The sequence below is a fragment of the Macaca thibetana genome, chromosome 13 (genome assembly GCF_024542745.1).
Source record: "Macaca thibetana thibetana isolate TM-01 chromosome 13, ASM2454274v1, whole genome shotgun sequence".
NCBI classification, from domain to species: Eukaryota; Metazoa; Chordata; class Mammalia; order Primates; family Cercopithecidae; genus Macaca; species Macaca thibetana.
Window position 1 is genome coordinate 28,779,036 of NC_065590.1, and position 24,878 is coordinate 28,803,913.

Genomic DNA, 24,878 nt, shown 5'->3' on the forward strand with positions numbered 1-24,878 from the left:
GGTAATTCCTTTCTCTCTCACATGGGGAAAATGTGGAATAAAGTCGTGTACTGAAATATTCTTAAGTTATCTCTGAAGTTATCCTCATTAGTGGCTCCATGAATCACTCAATAAAATGATACAATTTTTCTCGGCTAGTGTGAAGTAGATGGATTTAGGGCATGAGGATAATGACAAATTGGTACAGAAAATAGGAAAATAAGAAAAATGAACACTCATTTTTCTTATTGGTTCGTAACTTTATAGTTACATGTAATCTGTGTTTCAGATTTATCCCTAGAGGTATAATTGTTTTGTCAAAGAAAATGTGCACATTAAAGTTATTGTCTTAATACTCTCCAAAGAGCCCTCATTCATTTCCACTACAACAAAGAGTTTGAAATGGCTTGTTGACCCAGATCCTTGTTTCACTCACTTATGAAGAATACTACTTTTGTCCTTTGGATACGTGTAAACACTATAGCAATTTTTTTATTAATTCTTTTAAAATTAATGAGGTTGCATATCTTTTCATTTGTTAATATGTCTTTTTACAGATCTACTCTGAGTTTATATATAAAAATATGTACTGCTTCATCTATTTACAGGTCATTTTACAGATAATATAATAATATTTAAGTATAATTAAATTTCTCCGTATTTGTGTCAGATTGAATAACAATGGGGTGTATTGGGCTGTTCTTGCATTTGCTGTAAAGAAATACCTGAGACTGGGCAAAGAGGAGTGATTGCATTGGCTCACAGTTCTGTAGACTATGCAAGAATGGTGCCAGCATCTGCTCAGCTTTGGGTAAGTCTCAGGGAGCTTTTACTGATGGTGGAAGGTGAAGTTGGAGCAGGCACATCAGGTGGCAGAGGCAGAGGAGATACCGAGTGGGTGAGGAGGTGCACACACTTTTAAACAACCAGCTCTCATGAGAACTCACTGTCATGAAGCCAGCACTGAGTCATGAAGGATCGGCCCCATGATCCAAACACCCACCATGCCCCACCTCCAACACTGGAGATTACAATTCAACATAAGATTTGGAGGGAACACGTTTTCAAACCAAATAAGGTATAAATTGTTCATTGATAAAAAGATTATGTTATTATATATTATTTAATTCACTGACAATCATATTGATAATTAAATTGCATAAGCCAGAAATCTCAGCATCGTCTTTGACTTATCCCTGTTCAAAGTAAGAATCTTTGCTACATGCTCACTTTTGTTTATTCACAGGTCACATCACATGCTTTAGAATTTTGTACATATTTTGACTCAGAAATTCTACATCTAGAAAGTTATAAAACGTGTTCAATGATCTATGTACGGAAAAACTGGTATAAGTTCTATCAAGCAATTGAGAAATGTTTATGTAAATTAATTTACTTCCATAGTAAATTAAGTAATTCATAGGCTTGCCATAAAGCATTTATTTCAAATGCTTGTTTTTAAAATATAAAGTAAAAGATATTTTAAATAAGTACAGTATTATATCATTTGCCAAAGCAAATTTTTCCATATATGTTTGAATATATATAATATATAATTATATATGTATCTAGAGCCAATTCATAGAATATAGAATTTGTAAGCGACATATACAATGTATGTAATTATGTATGCATTTATAGGCCCATCGAGGGTACTAGAGCTACATTTAGAAACACATGTAATTTAGCTACAGTACTTGGTATATTCTTGCTTTAGGTAATGGGATTGTTCATTCTTCTATTGTTTTTGTTCTTTAAGTACCCTCTATTGATCATGCAAGTTGCACATGAGAAAATAGTTATATGTGATTTTAATATATATGAACAAAATATTTATAACAATTTGAGTGAGAATAAATGTAAAATTAGAACAATAATGCAAGTAAATAATAATAATCAATTGTGATTTTAGAAAACAGAAATGGATATATATACTGTTGTATATCTGCTAGAGATGAACCATGAATTCTATTCTTCTTTACACATCAAAACACATAGATAATAATAGAACTACTAAACTGGCAGGTCAGAAAAATCACAAGTTTTGCGGGAAGTGAAAGTTTAGTATCTTTTTCTCTTTTTGTCCATTTAGAGAGGGCCCCGTAAAGTGTAACAAGAGACCTCTTTTCAACATTGCTTCTTAGGAATAGTGACAGGTTTTATTAAGTGGTCTTTTAATACATTCCACGTTCATAAAATAATAGTATGTATTCTATTACTTGAAAACATAAAAAACCTATGGCAAAAAAAGATAAAGTAGCACCAAAACAAAAATAATTTTTGAGGAAGCAGGATGGATGAAAAAGGAAATAATTTAAAACAGGTGTCAAAGCTCATGATTCTCCTATATAAAGTTTGATCTTGATTATATCTTTAAAAGGTTAACATTCCCTGTGGGAAGCTCCCTTTCTGGGTAAAAACCTTCGATTTTAGAATTACCCATGGTGAAAACCTACACGTGCCCTAAAGTAAAACTATTTCTGAGATATTTAAGTAAGATATTATTTGGAGAAATCTTCAAAATAGAATATTTCTTGAAGGTGAACTGAATGTTCAGAAAAATTATTTTAACTGACTCTACAATTCTACCATGAGAGAATACAGTTTATAAAAAATATCCTGGAGCAAAACTTAGAAGTATGGAGGAGGATGTGTATTGTTTAACCAGCTGCTATAAATTTAATGTGGTAACATTGTAACAAAGAATTTTATTGACTTTGTTTTCCAAGTTACTTATCTACACATTCATTGTGTGAGTTCCCAAATTTATTTTACTCTGAATTCCAGTAAGAGCATATTAGTTAGCTGATATTTAAAATGGAAGTAAAAAAACCTGAATTAGTTTGAAAAAGATTTAACTGAATACAAAAATTATGCTGACATTTAAACGCTTCATTTTTGCTTGATTTTGAAAAATGTCACATAAGTTGAAATTTAATTATTTTAACAACGGCAGCTTGACTCTTTGAAACAAAATTTCACGTTGTGTTCTTTTCCATTGTGTGTTATATTTATTAATCTAAATGTATTATTCACTTGATCTGTACCAATACCATTAAAATCTGTGGATTCTTACAACAGTTTGCTTAGTTTTTTAAATACAGAAAGACAATCTGTCATACAGGGCGTAGGATAGTGAACCTAGCAAACAGTCCTTAATTGGCACTCTCTTTTCCTATTTTATAACAGCGAATTAAAAACATTAAGATGAATGTCATTTTAGGAATGTTGCTTACAAAGATAGTACTTCATTTCTTAGCTTACTTTTGCCTTTCTGTTTAAATCTGCAGGTGTTCAAATCTGAACCCGAAGCCATTTTAATTACTAAGATATCACAACTCACAGTTCTTCCTCTTCATGCAATTCTGGGAGAGAATGGGTTTGTGGGACACTAGTAATTTGTTTATATGGTGATAATTTTTGAGCTATATACTTATAGTTTGTGCATTTTTTTGCATTTATCTAATATTAAAAAAGAAAAAATCTCAATATATTATTTGTGTCTTTCTATGCTAAAGCTGATGTTCTGTAACCTGATTTCAGCATTTAATGCCTAATAACAGCCTTCATCTGTATTTCATGAATACTGGCCCATGCTTCAGATATTGGAGTTTAAAAGGGCTATTAAATGACATCCCTCCTACCAACTAGCTGTTACTACAAAAATGCTACATACTGCAACATGGCTGAAAAGCACAGTCATTTATTCTCATGGATACAGATCAGTTGGGAATTGTTGGTGTAGGGTGGGTTTGGCTGTGTGACTCTACTTTGCACCTGGGTTTGGTTTGGCTGGGATTAACTAGGGAAGGCCATTTTCCGTGTGTTCATGATAGTATCCATGCTGAAGGAGCAGAAGCTGAGAAGGGGATCATAATTTGGTAAAGTGCAAGCCTCCCAAGGTCTAGACTCGGGATTGGAACATTGTCAATTTCTCTTCATTCATTAGCAAAAGAACTTCCTTTCTCCTGATTGTAATTCCAAGCCAACTGAAAGAAAGAGAAGAAATAGTAACTGAAATGTAAGCTTTAGTTATGGGCTAATTTAGCGCAATTATGTTTCACCCCTTTGTTAGGCTAGCTTAACTCATATGTTTCTGGTATCAGTAAAAAACTGAAGACTCAACTAATTGTGAGTTCTGATAAACTTCCGACACTCTACTACTGGGCTGCATATGCCAAATGTGTTCGCATACCTCCATTAGATTAACTACTCCTTTTAATCCTGGGGTGGGCCAAGAAGACACATTACAGAAAATTGGTACAGAAAGAAAAATAAGAAGTGAAAAATGAATTTTAAATAAAATAAACAATAAATATAATAAAAAAATAAAATGTGTAAAATAGATTAACATAAATGAATTTTTAATAACTGAATTTTTAAAAGAAAGAAGTAAAACAGAATAAGTGGTACAAAAAGAAAAGATATTTGGGTGATGAATAAAGTGGTGAGGCCCTGCTTTAAAGACTATGTCATGGTGAGGGTTCATGGATACATCCCTCTTGTAACATATAGTAAAGATATAAAATAGGTTTGATTGTTATTCTTACAGGCATAGAAGTAGAATAGTGTCCACAACCTCTTTAATTCTTGGTGTGACAAAAGAAGTGTGCTTATTCTGGAGAGAATGTTACTGAATCCAACACAGTTAGCATTCCAGAAATCATACCTTCATAATGTTCAATATGTTTGTAGGGAAAAAGCCAATAACATCTATGTGAATATACAACAATGGAAGTTACTCTAAGGAGAGACAAATCATAGTATTTATTTTTAACTTGGGTAAAGCATGGGAGAAAACAAGTGGAAGCCTTAAAAGTAGGTAAGAAAAAGGAACAGAAATGTTAAAAAAAACTTTTCAAAAACTGGGCAAAGTCCAACATCGCAATTTAGAATTTCTATGTGTCCCAGACACAGGACAGCATGCATCTACCTGCCAGAAATTTCCATAGGCTTTTGTAGCATCCTCCTGAAAGACACAGGTGCAAGAAAAGAGATCTAAGACTCCCTTCATGGTACTGATATTCAGGACTTTCCAATGTTTGAGGGTAGAGGCAATATACTTCAAAACATACATCCATAATTCGCTTGTATGTAAGGTGAAGATTGTAGGTAAGATGAAGAAATAACTGGTTTATAGGCATAAAACCTGCCTGTGCCCTTGCCCCCTACCTGATACCAATTAATTGTGTGCTGCCTTTGAGGAAGGGTAGAAAATGTACTCACTCCATCAGAACGTTTTATTGACACTAGATTATAAGACTCTGCTGCTTGTGTAGCAGAAACATGCTTGCTCGTATCTCCAAATCCCTGCTGATTCAAGGCAGAGTTATCCTGCCACAGGTAGGAAGCACAGGAAAACAACCTGTGCTAAGTAGCAGTATGCTGGCTAGAGTCTGGAGCTCATTCCATCTCTCAGTCTATTTTTGGCAAGTCTGTGAGCTAAGAATGCTTTTTTACATTTTATAATTGTTAAATTAGCATATGTGACTAAAAGCTTAAAATACTTACGATCTGATTATTTATAGAAAATCTTTTATAGCCTTGATTTACAGCTTATAATTAATAATAAGCATTTTTTTCCCCTGAGAAATAGGCAGGAGTGTTATATAAGTGTTGTTTCCAAGTTATGGTTACACAGTGCCTACCTAAGACTGAGTCTAAAGAAAAGAGAACTGAGAAACTCCTATGAACTCACTATGAATATTGAATCAAGTAACATGCACCAATGGGGAAGAGAGATGTCTTTTGTGATACAGGTGTGCGTAGTCCGCTGATCTGAGGATGAATTGGGATACTGAGAAGAACTCTTCAAGCCCTCTAGGCCTCATATCGAGCGCAAGTAAGCAACCTAACCCCTTTTTATTGAAGTTACTACTCTTCACACAATGACCTTGAAGCAAATGGTACATTGAAAGTCATCACACTAACATAGTCAATCCTCACTATTTGTGGCTTCTTTGTTTGCAAATTCATGACCTTGAAGCATATGGTACATTGAAAGTCACTACACAAACATAGTCAATCCTCACTATTTGTGGATTATTTGCAAATTCACCTGCAGCTAAAATTTATTTGTCATTTCAAAGTCCATGCTTGTAGCACTTTTATAGTTATTTGTGAATGCACAGAGGAGTGAAAAATTTAAGTTTTTTGATGCACACATTCCCAGATGAGGTCGAAGAGGGAACTATTCTGCTTTCTTGTTGCAGACCTTATATTGTAAATGCATCCTTTCCAAGGATTACTTAATAACACAGTTTTTTTATTCTTATTTTTATTTTGGCCCGTAAGTATTGTGCTAAAGTGTTTAGTGTTTGGAAGCACAAGAAGGCTAGGATGTGCCTTACAGGGAAAATGCCTATGTTAGATTCTCTTTGTTATATTAAACAAGTTGTCTTTACACAGGGAAACAAACAAAACAAAGTTATATATTGATTGGTTAATAAAAGTATTGTAACTAGAAGCTCTCAGGAACTTAGATCTGTATTTTTCCTAGAAGCAATGGTTCAGTGTCTGGAAACATTTCAGAACATAACTACCACAGATAATGATTAGTGACTATACAAAATAAACCAATTCCAAATCAGCTACAGATTTACAAGATTCCACCCCAACACTGATATTCAGACAGAAGAAAACACATGTTAAACAGAAATATTATTTCCAGTATCTGTTCTTTTGCACACAATGTTTAGAATTAAAATGGAAATAAGGCTATTCACAAATGCAAAAGAACTACAACCTATTATTAACAGATATCATAGAACAAAAAGAGACACAGAGATGTCTATCAGATGTTCTATCAGAATGAAAACAAAAATAACTATGAAAAATGTGTTAAATAATCTTGATAAATAAGACAACATATTTGGAAGACACTAGGAATTTCAGAACTATAAAACAGAGTAAAACTGAAATGGCAGAAATGAAAAACACAATTATCAAAGGTGAAGAATTCCTTTGATGGGATTATTACCAGAACTGACAAAGAAGACTAGTATACCAGTTGACGTGAAGATAAACAAATATAAATTCTCCAAATTGTAGCACAAGTGAAAAAAGAACAAAGTATCCAGCACCTATGTAAGAATATAAATGCTCTGTACAATATTTAAGAATATAAATGGTCTGTATGATACATACACGTAATTGAAATACTGAAAGCAGTGCAAAGTGAGTAAAAGAGAGAGAAATACATAATCAATTTGAAAGAATTATAATTTTGCAGGTTTCATGAAAGTAAAAAACCTAAGTGTGCCTGAAGCTCAGAGAAACACCAGTCGGATAAAATGATAATAATAACCTACTGTGTTATAGTCTAATTTCTGAAGACTGAAGATATAAAGAAAACTTGAAGGCAGCTAGAGAAAAACAAAATATCACATATTATCTAACTAGGATTAAAATGAGAGCAGACTTTTCCTCAGAAACTATGCAAGTCAGAGAAGTAAATCCTGGATAATCTCTAAAGTACGGGGGGAAAAAATAAGTCTCAACCTAGAATTACATTCCCAGTGAAATAACTTTTAAACATAAAGACAAATAATTCATTTTTATATAAACAAAAAGTGGGTATTTACTGACAGAAGGTATATACTATAAGTATTGTTAAAGGCACTTCATCTGGCAGAAAATTATGACACCTTATAAAAATCAAAATTTATGAAAGTAAATGAAGAACACAAAAATGTTATAACTGTGGGAAAATGTAAATAATTTTATTGGATTTTTAAATTGTATCTAAAGAAAATTGAGTAAATAGAATAAAAAACTGATACTAATAGACAATATCTAAAACAAAATTGGCAGGAGAGTGATGCCAGCAAAATGGTGGATTAAAACTTTTCAGCAATTATCTCCTCACAGAAACATCAGTTTGAACAATTATCCATCCACAAAAATACTTTCACAGAACAAAAGGATGCAGATAAGATGTTACAGTAGTTAACATTAACATGGAAATTAAAATTGATGTATTATAAATGTTAGAAAGGACAGTTTCAAATTATCTACATCATTCCTCTCACAAGCCTGGAAAGCACAGTATGGAGAGAGAGATCCTTTGCATAAATAAAGGAGAGTGAATTGAGTATATGATTTCATTGTAAACGCAGCATCAGGCCTACCACAGAAAACCTGGGGACAACAGCAGCAGAAGACACATTCTTCTTAAGCAAGTATGTAACAACCTCCGTGATACATCATATGTTAGGCACTAGAACAAGTCCCAATAAACTTAAGAATATCAGAATCATATCAAATATCTCTACCAACCACAGTGCAAGGAAACTAGAATCAGTAACAGGTGAAAAAATTAAAAATTTATAAGTATGTGAAAAATAAACAACATATTATTGAACAACCAGTGGGTTATAGAGGAAATCAAAGCAAAATTTTAAAAATTATTGATAGAAATGAAAATGGAATCACAACATATCAAATGCAGCAAAAGTAGTTATAAGAAGGAACTTTAGAGTGATATATTCTCACATTAAGAAAAAGGAAGGATCTCAAATAAACAATCTAACTTTAAACCTCCAAGAAGCAACTTAAAAAATTAAGTCAAGAGTTAGCAGAATAAAAGAAATAACAAATATCAGGGAAAATACAAATAAAATTGGAAGTAGAAAAAATATAAATAATCAACATAACTCAGTTGGTTTTTTGAAAAGATAAACAAAATTGACAAATTTGAGCTTGACACACCAAGACAAAAAGAGAGAGGACTTGAGTCAATAAAATTATTAATCAAAGAAGAGACATTACAACTCATGTAAAAGAAATACAAATAATTTAAGACACTGCTGATGAGAATTATATGTGGGCAAATAGGATAACCCAGAAGCAAGAAATAAATTTCAAGAAATATGCACCCTGCCAAGACTGAACAATGAAGACATAGAAAATCTAAACAGTTCAATAACGAGTGAGGATATTAAATCAGTAATCAGAAACCTCACAACTACCAAAAAAACCCTCAGAACCTGATAGCTTCAATGCTGAATTCTACTAAACATTTAAGTAACAAGTAATACCTATTCTCAAACACTTCCAAAAACCTCAAGAGGAGGAAAAACTACTAAAGTCATTTTAGAAGATCGCCATTACTCTGTCACAAAAGCCAAACAAGGACACCACAAGAAAAGCAAACTACAGGATAACATCTCTGTTATCATTGATGCAAACATTCTCAACAAATTTTTATAAATCTGAATTAAGTAGCACATTAGAAAGATCAAACACCATGATCAACTAGGATTTATCCCCTTGTGGTAAGGAAGATTGGACATATGCAAATAAATAAATGTGATATATCACATTTAGAGAATGAAGGGAAAAATAATAGGATTATCTCAGTGGATGCAGAAAAAGCATTTTAAAACTTCATATCTTTTTATTATAAAACTCAACAAATTAGGAGTAAAAGGAATATACCTCAACACAATAAAGACCATATATGACAAATCCATAGATAACATTACACTCAATGATGAAAAGTTGAAAGGATTTTCTCCAAGATCAGAAACAAGACAAGGATGCCCACTCTTGTCCAATCAACCTAAGGGTCCATCAAAGGAAACATAGATAAAGAAAATGTATGTGTGTGTGTATGTGTGTGTGTGTGTGTCTGTATTTGCAACAACATGAATACACCTAGAGAACATTATGTTAATTAAATAAGCCACACACCAAAAGATAAATCTCATACTGCATTATTTCACTCATATGTAAATTCTAGCAGAGAGAAACTCATAGAAACAGAAGGCAATGGTAGTTTCCAGGGATTGGGGGCAAGGGAGTGAAATGGGGAGATGTTGGCCAGGTGGTACAAACTTTCAGATAGACAAAAGAAATAAGTTTTTGGGGTTTACCATGTAACATGGTGACCATAGTTAATATGTATCATGTACTTGAAATTTGCTGACAGAGTAGATCTTAACAAGTATATGTTTACAAAAAGTAAACAAAGTATGTGATGTGATAGATATGTTAATTACCTTGATTGTGATAATAATTTCAAAATATATATGAAGACATTCCATGTTACAAAACACAAGCATAGAATAAAAATAGCTGTAAGACCTGCTTACTGTAAGAAAAACATGTGGCAGAAGTTGAAGACAATGAGAAGAATCATAATACCTGGAGTTATTAGCAGGTACTTACCACAAAACATGGAGGGTCTGTCTGGGAACAGCAGTAAAACCACAGATCTTTAAATTCACATCAGAGGATATGAGGTTGACTATGATACGGTTTGAAAATGCTCAAGAAATCTGAGTCTAAGAAACTTTCAAAACCAATCATTTAAATATCCTTTCTACAATAAAGAAATATATCAGAACAAGGACAAAGAAAAGGGGAAGTGCAGTTAAAGTGCAACAAGAAAACAGTGGAGGCAAATTTCAGAGAGTAGGAGGGAACATTTTGTCATTTTACAAAAAGAAGAGAAGAAAGAATTGTCAAATTATGCACACAGAAAGACTACTCTGATATGTCTTTCCCTGCTAAAGGTACAAAACTTACGTATAAAAATTGTGCGACCATAAAGGACTGTGTTTAAATCTCTCATACGTTTACTCTGCATTATTGTAAGAATCAACATAATGATCCAACAGTAAATGAAAGCATGCTCAAATACAACTCTGCAAACTAGTAAAAATAGTTTCTAATTTTACAAAATAAGTTCAAAGAACTTTAGGAAATCTAGGTGTATACTCTGATTCATCAAATAAAAAAAATCAAAGCAATGAAACAGTATAAATATCAGTATAATGTAATAAAATCAGTGTTATTGTAAATGAGTTTATTACTACTGTCTTATTATTCCTAAAATAAATTTAACCACACTTAAAGCTACATACTGAGAGGGCACACCGCTTACCTGCAAAATCAAAGCAGATTAGCCAGCCTTGAAATATATTCTAGTAATCACATTTGTGATTGAAAGAGAATGAAAAAAAAAAAATTATGAGTGTTCAAATAAAGACAATGTCACTTATAAGAAAAAGAAAATTGAGGATTCCACAGACAATTTTGACAGAAATGTCCAATTTCAGTGAACAACAGAAAATATAAATATGTGATATAGTCAAGGGTTATAACTGTACAAAGATTTATACTCGGTAAAACATGACTTCAAATATAAAGGCTGGGAAGAACTGTTACTAACATAAGATAACTCAGATAACATAAAAGTGAAACTTTTCTTAAGAATCAGCTAGAACCTTCGGACAAACACAATAATGATGAGAGATTAAAATAATGGTGGTGCACGTTAAATACATTTTACCTATAGAATCAAGGCAATGTAATGGCCAACAGGGAGACAGAGCAGTATATAATGGATATATTCTTTCCTAATGTATGTATCAAAAATGGTGTGAGGTATGAAAATCACACATACAAAGTTAAGTGAGCCCTCTAAGAGCCTTAAAGAAGTATTAACTAAAAATAACAAGATCTTAAATGAGTTGTTGGAGGTAAGGGCAGGGAAAGGGAATAAGAGGCTACTAGTTAATTTTAATATTACTCTTAATGGAATAGCAATGGAAAATGGATTTCTCATCAAAAGTAAAAGATAAAACACTTATATTATCCTTGAGATAATAGTACAAAGGTAAAAGAAAAAATTTTTTAAAAACCTTCATAGAGAAAAATTATTGATATATATGTGTATATGTGTGAATGTGTGTATATATACATAGAGAGAGAGAGGAAGGGAATATTTTTTCACAGGATTACATAGGTAGAAAATCTTTATTTCAAAATAGAAGACAAAAGGCCAAAATATCTAATTTCTGTCTTTGTTCATTTACAAATTTAATGTAATGCTAACAAAAATACTAAGGGATATTTTTCACTTATCAAATGGGCAATATCCAAAAGTTTGATGACATACTCTCTTGAAAATCCTATGAGAATATAGTTACTTGCAAAATTGCTGTTGTAAACTAAAAATAATACAACCCCAGTTTCAAAACCCTCATTTTGAAAGACATAACTCGAAACCACTCTGCAAATAATAAATTTCCTTGAACTCATCAGAAAACTGAGGTTGTACGGCAAGCGACCAGACTGAAGAATGAAATGTGGTAAGATTATAAGGTTTTGAATTTAAAACGATTGTCAGAGGTCAGAAGATTATATTTTACTAGGGGGAAGAAAATAGGTGTGCCTAAAGGAAATGTATTTAAAGTGATTTTTCTTCTCTCTCTCTTATTTATTGATTTTGGAGAGGAGGAAAATGGTCCAGAAACAACACCTGGTAGGAGAGAGAGAACTAATTTCATTTCCCTAAAGTAGAGAAAACACATTATTTTAGCTAACCCCTATTAAGGGATTCCAGAACATAAACAAACATTGGACACCCCGTAAAATTTGAATATCAGATAGATAAGAAATATGTTTGAGACTTATGTTCCGTATAATAACTGGGATATTCTTATATGAAAACAATTATTCATTGTTTTATCTGAAGTTCAAATTTACCTAGGCACTCTGCATTTTATCTGTCAACACTATTTAGGAAAAATGTGATTAATTTCACAAAAAAAATCATGTAACTACTCATTTATACTATGAATTGTCACTCAGAAGCTTGGCATTTGAGTAATTTTTTAAAACTATATTGAGAGCAAAAATGATGTGAAGAGATAATATACAGGAATCTTTGTTGCAGGGTTTTTTTTTTTTTTCTATTTCTCCTGTTGTATCATGAGTTTATGTTCCTATGTAACTTTATAATCCAACGTGTTACTTAAAAGACAAAGATGTCATAAATATATTTAGTTAGATTAGTATATTATGTAAGGTTCATTGGGTTGCTGGAGAACTCGAGAATCATGACAAATTAAGCTCTTTGGCCATGTACAGAAGTAGAGGGTAGAGTTGATAGATGAGAAGGAAGCAGCTGCAGATTCTAACTTCATTTCTCAATTATATTCATTTTTCTTAGTGGCATAATGAGTATCTAGGGAATGCCTAATGCCAAGAGTGGAAAATAAATAAAGTAGAGGAAGCGTAAGATGAAACAAAAAGATCCAGAAAAGCCACATGCAACCTGAAGATATAACTCACTATTTTGACCCTCATAATCAATATACGGTGAAATAGAGCATTAGCAAAGGAGTGGGTACCCCTAAAACTTCCTTCTCCATTTTAATAGGCTGCTGTAGACTTTCCAGAAGTAAATTATGTTTTAACCAGAATTTAAATGTTATGTTCCATACTATAGTTATATTTCTTTCTAATTATAGTATATATTTAGAGAGAAATATGTATGATGGTTTTAATTGTGTTAATTGTTTGGTTTAGAGAGGGCAAGACCTAAAGGATATCGCATAGTGGCTAATATTGCTAGCATAACTTATTTTAATTTTAATTTACCCTCTCTCTCTCTTTCTCTCCCTCTCCTTCCTCCTTATTCTCTCCCTCCTCTTCCTTCAGATTTTCAGAAAACATGCTTTAAAAGAGAGATTATCATTGCTTGCTATAAAATTCTGGTCTTTAATTGACTCAAGCTTCACTACAAAAATGCATAATCAATGTGCCCAAACATGATTATGCCTGCCTAGTTGCAGAATGCAACCCTTAAAGTAAGAAGAAAACATTTTTGTGTTCCTAATGGTTAGTTCATTAAGAAATACTCAATGGCTGAAGAGTTGCTGACAAAAGTCCTGAAATCTTATAACACTATATCCCATTAAAAAACATTCAGCTCCCTAACAGCTTTGAAATTTTTAAACAACAGAATCATGGTCATGCTTATTTGCTACAATTATTTGTAAGCCCATGGTAAAATAGAAAGCTTCCTGGATCTGAAAAGGAACATTCTTAGAATGATACTAAAATGATCTTAGGTTTCTGTGTCCACCTCCCTGGCCTGGCCTTGATTCAGTTGCACATGGAATCCCTCACAGTGTTTCTCTGTGGATCACATGATCAATAACTACTTATATCAAATAGTGTTGTTCCCCGCAGGCCCCCAGAGATGGAGTCTCGCTATGTTGCCCAGGCTAGAGAGCAGTGGCGCAATGTGGGCTCACTGTAAGCTCCACCTCCTGGGTTCACACCATTCTCCTGCCTCAGCCTCCTGAGTACCTGGGACTACAGGCGCCGGCCACCACGCTTGGCTAATTTTTTTCGTATTTTTTTAGTAGAGAGGGGGTTTCACAATGTTAGCCAGTATGGTTTTGATCTCCTGACCTTGTGATCCACCCGCCTCAGCCTCCCAAAGTGCTGGGATTATAGGCCTGAGCCACCATGCCCGGCCCAGTGTACTATTTTTAGTAGGATTGTTTTCTTACTGGGTTTTGACAATTCTTCATATGCTGTTATGAGATATAATATAACTTGCAAATATTTTCAACCAATCTGTGGGTTTTAATTCTTTTACAGTCTGATTTGAAGAGGAAAATATTTTAATTTGAAATCCAATTTACCAATATGTCATTTTATGGATTGTATTTTTGTAGTTACATCATAGAAATTTTAGTCTAACACAAAGTCACAGAAGTTTTGTTCTGCCACCACGCTGTGCTCGTTTTGTGTATTTTTAGTAGAGACGAGGTTTCACCGTGTTAGCCAGGATCGTCTCTATCTCCTGACCTCGTGATTCGCCCCCCTTGGCCTCCCAAAGTGCTGGGATTACAGGCGTGAGCCACCACGCCTGGCCCAGTGTTTTACTTTTGTCTTTAAACTTTGTTACATATTTTTACCCAAATATTTTGTGAAGTCCTTAGAAATAGTAAGGTTTATTTTTAATCATGTATTTTCCATAATACCTACCACTTTCTATGTAAATTTATATGTGAGTCCTTTTTCAGCAGTTACTTATTTAAGCTCTGTTGTTAGGTTACATGCATTACATCAATCACTCTTTCTTAAAATAAGAGTATTATCACTTTCCTCTTTTTCTAGATGTGTAAAGTGAGATTTAAAGAAGTTTTGTATCTTTTAGAAAATCACACATACATTGAATGACACAGTTACTATTTTAAGAACTACGGGTATTTAATTTCCCAATTGAAATAGAGATGAGACACTATGCAATCCTGCCCCTCTATATCTTAAATGCCAAATAATTAGTGAACTATCAATTAATGTGATGTTTCAAAGTACAGACTCTCATGAGGCAGATAATAATATTCTAAAAGAAGTGTGAACTTTTTATATTCTTCGTTAGCATAAGTATCTATTGAAAATAATGTGGGGTTATGGGTTCCAATTTAAACTTCTGATTTTGTGTTAAATGATTGTGCATGTATTAAAACCCACTCCAAAATAGTGAAAACTCAAGAATAGCTATAGTCCTGTGGTGGGATATTTTAGGAAAATAATAATATAATAGTAATAGTAATGCCATGTCTCAGAAGCAATCTATTGTTCCATTTATGGATTGGAATAGACCTAGTGCTTCTCAATGTGATTGTGCAGAAAAGGCACCTGGGAGGCTGACATAAGATTCCAATTCATGGGCTCTACTCCCAAATTCTAATTCAACACATATTGGAATAACTCCATACATATGCATTTTTAAAAAAAAAACCAGTTTATTCTAATGTAGAAAAGTCAACACTCAAAATATTCACTCAGCTTGTTGCAACCACATTCTTTAATGAGATAATCACTTGACATTGCAGCAATATTACCTTCCATTTCTCCTTTAGAAAAAATGGGAACTTCATAATGGTTAAAGAACAAACATAAATTCTCAATGAAATAATGAATGGATGTAAAAGTATTAGATAAAAGATCAATAATTTTAAGTTACTCTGGTAGTTAACAATAAAAACAGTATGAACAATAATTTAAATAATTTTAAATGCTTAAATTATAATTGAATGCAAAACAAGATTTTTGGAGATAGTTAATTCATAATAGCATTGCATTTTATATGCTTTAAAAGCAATGTTTCCGTCACATATTTTTCACTTGTAATTGTCTTTCTGTTACATTTTAATTGTCTCTTTTATACGCTGTATACTGTAAGGGAATACCAAAATGTTTAATGCATGATCTTCAGCTATCTTGTTTATTTCCCTTATGTAAGCAAATCCCTCTCAAATAAATCAAAATGTAGCAATATCTTTAGGTGTAGTTATTTTTATGACATTCTGAGGATTTCTCAAGTTCATGAGCTCTTTTTAAAATAAGTCAGAAAGTGGAAGTAATCATATGAAAGGCAGGTTAAGAAAAGAAAATTTAATAAATATAAAATTTTAAAACTCTTATATCAAGTAGGCATAACTTATTTTTTTTTCATTAGGATTAAAGTTGACCCTGAGAATAACTAAAAATAAACAAATAAAAATACCTATTGAACACTTAGAATGTGCCTGATACTTTCTTGAAACATACTAACAAGTTCATCACAACCCTGAGGTAGGTATAGGGGAGAAACTGGAAAAGACATTTATAAGTTACTTTTACAAAGCCACACATTAAATAGTATAGTTGAAGATTAAAAATACAGATTAAGCTTATCTTAAAGAACATGTTTTTACTGTGCTATAAAATCCTGGGGTGGGGGGGTTGGAATTATCTTAAATCTTAAAAATATGTAACCTACAAAATTAGATTAAAATTATTTAGTTGGTGGCTGTGATGTATAACGATGAAAGATTCAAATAGTTTATTTTAATGGGATAATTTATCAACTGTGATAATCCATTGTCTAAGACACTTAAGAATATGATCTATAATACAATTCTAGATATGTAACCATAGGTAAACAAAATACACAAAAAGCATAAAATGACTGTTAATATTCTTCTTTGCCATCAATATTTTGCATTACTTAACTGTATATGCAGTAAAGCATAAAAATCTGAGTGAATCATAATCATTTCTTTATGAAATATTTTTGGCATTTGAAAATCTTGCAATAAAGAAATCAGACACCAAAGTCCAAGCAATTTATCTTACCATAGATAAATGTACAATACATGTGTACTTGATAAGAAACATTAATCAGAGTTACCAATTAAGATAGTTTCACATTTTAGGTATTATCACAGAATATCTCCTTCACGTGGTTCATAGTAAAACGTGGGAGAGATATTTTTAAAATATCTAAAATACATATACTTTTTTCAAAAAGAAAAACAAATGCCTCTCGTAATGTGAAAGAGAAACCAGATCCATAAACGATAAGAAGACAGAAGCCCCAGGCCTACTGCCAACCAGTTTTCAAACTAATGTTGATGTCAGGGAGCTGCATTTGGTGTGGCTATAAGGATCAAAATTCCTTATCATAGAGGAGTGGATAAAGGATGTTTGAAGGAACTGACAGACACAAAGACAGCCTAATAATAAACAGGATTTTAAAAATACTGCAACTTTTTATAAAACCTTTAAAAATGTCTTTGTTACTCAACTAGAGTTTCACGTATAATTTCTAATTTGAATCTCTTGCCTTGTATCTGCCAGTGATTGTTTTTTACCCCATATGACTGAATTTGACCAGAGGTCACCTACTTACTCCTGACAGAATCAGACATAAACAGTTTTTTGGTTGAATACAGTAAAGAGGGAATTGGGGAGAGAAAATGCTGAGGACAGAAGGAGAAAAGAGGTCTTTTCCTTTGCCATGATTGCGTGTGTGTGTGTGTGTGTGTGTGTGTGTGTGTGTGTGTGTGTTTTAAATGAACCAAAAGAATAAAACTGAAAGCATTTATAAACACATTATTAAGTAAAAGATTCCTGGGTAAAAATAAAATTGAAGTGGTTGACTCAAAGATGACATCAAGCACCACTAAAAATGCATAAATCAAGAACAACCAGACAGAAGATCAACACAGAAATCAGCACTTCTATTTAATATAGTAATGAAAGTCCTAGCCAGAGCAATTAGATTAAAAAAAAATAAATAAAATGCAACCAACGGAAAAAAAAAAAACATAAAATGGTATCTTCAAAAGACATGATGTTATTCACAGAAAATTCTAAAGAACATACACACACACACTCACACACACAAACCAGTTAGAACTAATAAATGAATTCAGAAATGTTGGATGATACAAAAATCAATACAAATAGCCGCATTTCTATACACTAACTGTAAACTATCCAAAAAGAAATTAAGAAAGCAATGTCATTTATAATAGCATCAATAGAACAAAATACTAAGGAATAAATTTAACCAAGGAGACAAAAGACTTATGCACCAAAAATTTCAAAATATTGTTGAGGAAAATTAAAGAAGACACAAGTAAATTGGAAGACAGTACATGTCCCTGGATTTTCCATGGATTTGAAAATGGTCTTGTTAAAGTATCTATACTATCCAGATTGATCTACAGATTCAATGTAATGCCCATCAAAATTCAAATGGCATTTTTCTGTTTGCAGAAATAGGAAAAGAAAACTAAAATTCTATGGAACCTCAAAGTAGTCTCAATAACAAAAGCAATTTTGAAAAAGGAAAAGCCAGAGGTTTCACACTTCATGATATCAAAATACATTGTAAAACTGTAGTAACCAAAATAGTATAGTATTGTCATAAAGACAAATAGACCAATGGAATAGAAAATAGAGTCCAGAAGTAAATTCTTGCATACATGGTCAAATAATTTTTCAAGGGTGTCAAACCACACGATGAAAAAAGAATGGTCTTCTCAACACATTGTGCTGGGAACACTAGATATTCACCCACGAAACAGTAAAATTTGATCCTATTTTTATGCCACTTGTAAAAATTAACTAAAAATCAATTAAGAATCCAAATGTAAGACCTGAAACTATACAATTTCTAGGCCTAAATAAATGGGGAAAACTTCATGACATTGAATGTGACAACACTTTTTGGATATGACCCCAAAATCACAGGAAAGTAAAGCATTAATAGATAAATGAAAGTACATCAAACTTTAAAAGTTCTGCACAACGTAGCCTGGGGACAGAAACAATAAAAAAAAAAAAAAAAAAAAAAATGCATTCTCACAGAAAGGCATTAAAAATATGAAAGTACATCAAACTTTAAAAGTTCTGCACAACATAGGAAACAATAACAGAATGAAAATGCATTCTACAGAAAGGGAAAAATATTTGCAAACCACATATCTGAAGAGGAGTTAATGTATAGAATATACAGTTTTAGCATCCCTTATCCAAAATTCTGAAATACAAAAAGTTTTAGTGAGCATTTCCTTTGAGCATTATGTTGGTGCTCAATAAGTTTCAGTTGGAGTATTTCAAATTTTGTATTTTTGAATTAGAGCTGACACTTGTGTTAAAAAGTTTTACAACTCAAAAACAAAACGCTAGTAATCTAAATTATAAATAGGCAAAGGACTTGGATAGACTAGACTTTTCTCCAAAGAAAATATACAAATCACCAATTGGTATATGAAAAGATCATCAATATCACTGATTATCATGGAAATGCAAATGAAAACCACAATGAGATATCATTCGTACTCTTAGGATGGTAAGTCTGAAACAATAATAACAAGAAAACAAAATAAGAAGTGTTGCCTAGTATGTGGAGAAATTGAAATTCTTATAAACTACTGGTGGGAATGTAAAATGGCATAGCCACTAGGGAAAATAGTATAGAAGTTCCTCAAAAAATTAAAAATAGAAATACTATATGATCTAGCAATCCCATCTCTGAGTATATATCCAAAAACTTAAAAACAGGATTTTGAAGACATATGTCTGTCAATGTTCATTGAAGCCTTACTCACAACAGCCAAGAGGTTGATGTCACCTAAATGTCCATAGACTGAGGAATGGATAAGGAAAATGTGGTACATATACATGTAATGAAATATTATTCAGCCTTAAAAAAGAAATCCTTTCATATTCTGCAAAGTGGATAAACCTTGAAGACATTATGGTAAGTGAAATAAGTCAGTTACAAAGAGAAAAATATTGCATGATTCTACTTACATGTGGATTCTAAACTAGTTAATTTTTTACAAATAGGAAGTAAAATGAAAATTGTCAGAGTCTGGGGGGAAGTGGGGGATGGGAGTTGTTCAATGGAGTGCAATAAGAAAAGTTTTAGAAATCTGATACCCCACAATGTGCATGCAGTGACACTTTTGTACCACACACTAAAAAATGGTTAAGTTGGGAAATTTTTTATTATGTGCATTTACCACAATTTTAAAAATACATAAGTAGTATGTAGAAGAAACATATGCTTGTCAAGTTAATGAAATTCAGAGATACAGAAAGAGTCCTTGAGGCAGCCGGGTGTGGTGGCTCAAGCCTGTAATCCCAGCACCTTGGGAGGCCGAGGCGGGTGGATCATGAGGTCAAGAGATCAAGACCATCCTGGCCAACATGGTGAAACCCTGTCTCTACCGAAAATACAAAAATTAGCTGTGCATGATGGCATGCGCTGGTAGTCCCAGCTACTCAGGAGGCTGAGGCGGGAGAATTGTTTGAACCTGGGAGGCAGAGGTTGCAGTGAGCCGAGATTGTGCCACTGCACTCTACTCTGGTGACAGAACAAGACTCTGTCTCAAAACAAAAAAAAAAATAAATAAAAGAATAGAATCCTTAAAGCAAATATAAAAAAAAAAAATCAAATCAATTATAGGAGAACATAATCATGCCAACCTCCAAAGTAACATTCAGTTTTAAAATAGAGAGAGGCATACAGTAAAACTTACTGGAAAAGCAGGTATTTACATAAGAAAGGGAAATAAAACCAATGTTATCGATACAAAAAGGCACCAAATAGAAAAACAAGCAATGAGAAAGAAAGAAACAAACAAAAAATACACAAAACAATCAGATAACAATTAATAAAATGAAGGAAGTGTATCCTCACCAATCAATAACAACCTTGTAGGTAAACAGTTTAAATTCCCCCAAAAAATGCTATAGACTAGCTGAGTTAAAAAAAAAAAAAAAAAGAAGAAGAAGAAGAAGAAGACCATATTGTACACTTCCCTATGAGAAACTAATGTCACCTAAGAAGACACACATAGACTGAAAATATAAATGGACAATGACAATCCACACAAATGAAAACCAGTGATGTAAAAAAGTAACTATATTTACATTACACAAAATAAACTTTAAGTAAAAAAATATAGAAAAAAGCAAAGAAAGTTATGTAATGATAAAGCAGTCAATTAAAAAGAATATAATAATATAAATATATATGTATTCAAAACTAGAGCACCCGGATACATAAAGCAAATATTATTAGAGATGAAGGGAGTGAGTGATAGACTCCAAAACACTAAAGTAATGGACTTCAACACCATACTCTCAACATTAGACAGATCATTGTGACAGCAAATTCACACAGGGGAATCTAATTTAAACTGCACTATAGATCAAATGGACCTAAGAGACGTTTGGAGAACACTTCATCCAGAAGCTCCAGAACAGACATTTGTATCAGCACATAGAAAATTCTCCAAAATAGACCACTTGTTAGGCTACAAAGCAACTATCAATGAATATTTAAAAATCAAAATTATATCACATATCTCCTCAGACCACAATAGAATAAAACTAGAAATCAATAAAATAAGGAGTTTCAAAGCTGTACACATGCATGAAAATTAAATAAAATGTTCCCTAATTACCACGGGGTCAAGAAAAAAATTAAGGAGAAAATTAAGCAGAAAAATCAAAAGATTTCTTGAAACAAATAAAAATGGAAATGCAAAATACCCAAACCCATGAAATACAGCAAAAGCAGTACTAAGAGGAAAGTTTATAGCAATAAATCCTTACATCAAAAAAGTAGAAATATTTCCAATGGACAACCTAATTATGCATGTCAAGGAATTAGAAAAGCAAGAACAAACAAAACGCAAAGTAAGTAGAAGGAACGAAGTAAAGAGCTAAATGAAATAGAGATCGCCAGGTGCGGTGGCTCAAGCCTTAATCCCAGCATTTAGGGAGGCTAAGGTCTTAGGATTGTTTGAACCCAAGATCAGCCTGGGCAACATGGCAAAACCCCTTCTCTACTAAAAATACAAAAATTTGCTGGGGTGATGGTGCACACCTATATTCTGAGCTACCCAGGAGGGTAGGGCAGGAGAATCACTTGAACCCTGGACGCAGAGGCTTCTGTGAACCAAGATTGCACCACTGCACTCCACATGAAATATTCAATATTCAACCAGAAAAAGAATAAAATCCTGTCATTTGGAGAAACATAGATGAGCCTGGAGGAAATTGTGTTAAACAAAATAAGGCTGGCACAGAAGGACAAATATTGTAGGTTCTCACTGATATACAGGAGCTTAAAAAGTTGAACTATGGAGGAAGAAAGTAGAATGGTGGTTGCCGGAGGCTGGAAAGGGTACGGAAGAAAGTGAGAATGAAGAGAAGTTGAATGAGTACAAAATTATAGTTAGATAGAAAAAACAAGTTCTAATGTGTGATAGCACAGTAGGGTGATTATAGTCATCGATAATTTATGGTGTGTTTCAAAATAGTTAGAAAAGAAAATTTAGAATGTCTTCAATCCCCAACAACGATAAATTCTTGAATAGATGGATATTCTAAGTGTCCTGATTCAATTATCACACATTGTATGCATGTATCAAAATATCGTACATTCCCTATATATATGTATAATTTTAATGTATGAATAAAAATGGAACTAGTAGACTCAAATAAATTATACACCATTACTATGAGCTATTTATCCCAGAAGCATAAGGGTATTTCAACATATAAAAACTAATATGTTATATAAAAAAATACATATAAAAACAAATACACATAAAAACTAATAATAATATATTATTGACATGAAGGAATAAAAAAATGACCATCTCAATGTAGAAAGCTATTTGACACAATTCAACATGTTTTTATATTACAAATACTTAGCAAAAAAGAGTGCAATAAATTTCTTCAACCTACCAAAGAGCAATATAAAAAACCCACAGCTAACATCACACTAGATGGTGAAAGACTAAAGGATTATTATCTCTTAAAATCAGGAACAAGAGAATGATAGCCACTTTCACCATTGCTACTCAACTTTATACCAGAAATGCTAGCCAGAACAATTAGGCAAGAAAACAAAATAAAAGTCATCCAAATTGTAAAGAAAGAAGTGAAACTATATTTATTTTAATGGAAAATGATTATGCATACATATATACATGGATGTATATATACATACATATACACATGGATGTACAGATATGTACATATACACACGGATGTATATATACGTACATATATACACACATGGATGTATACATACATACATATATATACACATAGGTGTGTATATCCATACATATATATGTAAAATCCTAAAGAACTCCCATACATACACACAAGTACACACAACTGCTAGTGCCAGAAAAATTAATTCAGCAAACTTGCAAGGCACAAAGTTAACACAAAAAATTCATTGTGCTTTTGTATAGCAGCAATTAATCAAAACAGAAGTTAAGATCAATTTTATTTACAATAAAATCTAAAAAATAAAATACCTAAGGAAGTGTAAGACCTGTACACTGAAAGCTATGAAACATTCCTTAAATAAATTAAGGAAAACCTAAGTAAATAAAAAGATGCCTTGCATTCATGGATTGGAAGGCTTACTATGGTGAATATGTTAATACTCAAACTAATCTATACATTCAAGGAAATCCCTATCAAAATCCCAACAGACATTTTTTCTTTTTTTGTTTTTCTTTTCAGAAATGGAAAAACTGATCCTGAAACTCATACAGAACACCAGGTACCTCATGTAGTCAAAAAAATCTTGAGAAAGAGCAGTAAAGTTTGAGGACTCACTTCCCAATTTTAAAATACACTACAAATCTACCACAACAGTGTTGTACTAGCATATAGAGCCCAGAAATAAACCCACATATTTTTGACAAATTAATTTTTGGCAAGGGTGCCAAGATTAATCAATAAGCAAAAAATAATAGACAAAAAATAATCTCTTCAACAAATACTGCTCAGAAAATGATATTCAAATGCAAAAGAGTAAAGTTGGACCCCTACTTTACACCATACACAAAAAGTAACTTAAAGTGGATTATATCTAAACAGTAAAGCTTTCAGAGTAAAACACAGGGGTAAGTTACATTTTATTGATCTTGTTCATGCAATGGATTTTTAGATCAGAAACGAAAAGCATGAACAACAAAATAATTTTTAAAAAGCTAAATTTGACTTTATTAAAAATGAAAATGTGTATTAAAGGAAAATATAAAAAAGTGAAAAGACAACCAACAGGGTGGGAGAAAATTTTGGTAAGTCATATGCTAATAAGTATCTAATATCCAGAATATATAAGAAACACTTATAATTCAACAATAACCACACACACAAAAAAGCCCAATTTAGAAATGGGCAAAATACTTAAATAGACATTTCTTCAAAGAAGGTATTAAAATGGCCAACCAACACACAAAATGCTGCTCAGCACAATTAGTCATTAGGAAAACACATATCAAAATCATATTGAGATACTACTTCACAATCACTAGGATGGTGATTTTTCTTTTAAAGAAAAATACCAAATGTTGATAAGAATGTGGACAAATTGGAACTCTCATGCCTTGATAGTGGGAATATAAAATGCTGCATCTACTATGGAAAATAGTGATTCTTCAACCAGCTTAACATGGAATTATCTCATGACACATACTCAAAATAATTGAGAAGAGACATTTAGACAAATATGTGTACACAAATGTTCATAATAATACTATTCACAATAGCTCAAAATGGCAATCCACTCAAATGTCCATTAATAGACGAATGAATAATCAGATTTTGGTGTATATATATACAACACAGTATTGTTTAGCCATAAAAAAGAACAATGTCCCAAAACGTGGTACAACTTGGATGAATCTCAGAAGCATTAGGCTAAGAGAAAGAAGAGTGACACAAAAAGTTACATATTGCATTATTTCATGTTATTATATGTA

At 32.4% G+C, this 24,878-nt stretch overlaps 1 long non-coding RNA gene across 1 annotated transcript in view; it reads right to left on the reverse strand.

Moving 5' to 3' along the window:
• Positions 1-3,668: 3,668 nt before the first annotated feature.
• The window catches only part of LOC126934123 (uncharacterized), a 56,202-nt gene continuing 34,992 nt past the window's right edge, over positions 3,669-24,878 (reverse strand). The window contains exon 6 of the long non-coding RNA XR_007718842.1: positions 3,669-3,968. This is a non-coding gene — a long non-coding RNA (uncharacterized LOC126934123). The remainder of the gene's footprint in view (positions 3,969-24,878) is intronic.